The following is a 484-nucleotide window of genomic DNA, read 5'->3' as shown; positions in this document are numbered from 1 at the left end:
CAGCTGATTAGAATTTAAAAAAATATCTTTCTGTACCAGAGCAGTGTAAACATATCTTGATTATGATATGAATAAAGTATATTTTCCTGGACAGACAGGAATAGAATAGATACTTAATTAAAAATAAGGAGACTTCCTTTCTTCAAACAAGCGCTGAGAATTAATGTAAGTTCCCTGTATATGATTTCCTGACCCCCCTCACACACACACCGTGTAAAGGTGTTCTTCCCTGCGTCATTAAACGTATCCACTGACAGTCTTTTCGATACAATACAAACCACATTGATATAAATACAGCTAAACACACACAATTCTGATTCAGTTTTGTAAAACTAGAAAAACAAAGTTCCTCACTCAAACAAGCTTCTGAATTCAGTCTGCATTTGTAAACAGAGGTCGCTGTTCTAGTAGCACGCGGGAAAATAGCTAGCTTTATTGTTGGGGTCGTGGCAAACGCTCTTTAGATATTCTATATACGTATACG

The sequence above is a fragment of the Penaeus monodon genome, chromosome 33, assembly GCF_015228065.2.
Source record: "Penaeus monodon isolate SGIC_2016 chromosome 33, NSTDA_Pmon_1, whole genome shotgun sequence".
NCBI lineage: Eukaryota > Metazoa > Arthropoda > Malacostraca > Decapoda > Penaeidae > Penaeus > Penaeus monodon.
The sequence above is the reverse complement of the archived record's forward strand: the minus strand, read 5'-3'. Positions refer to the sequence as shown.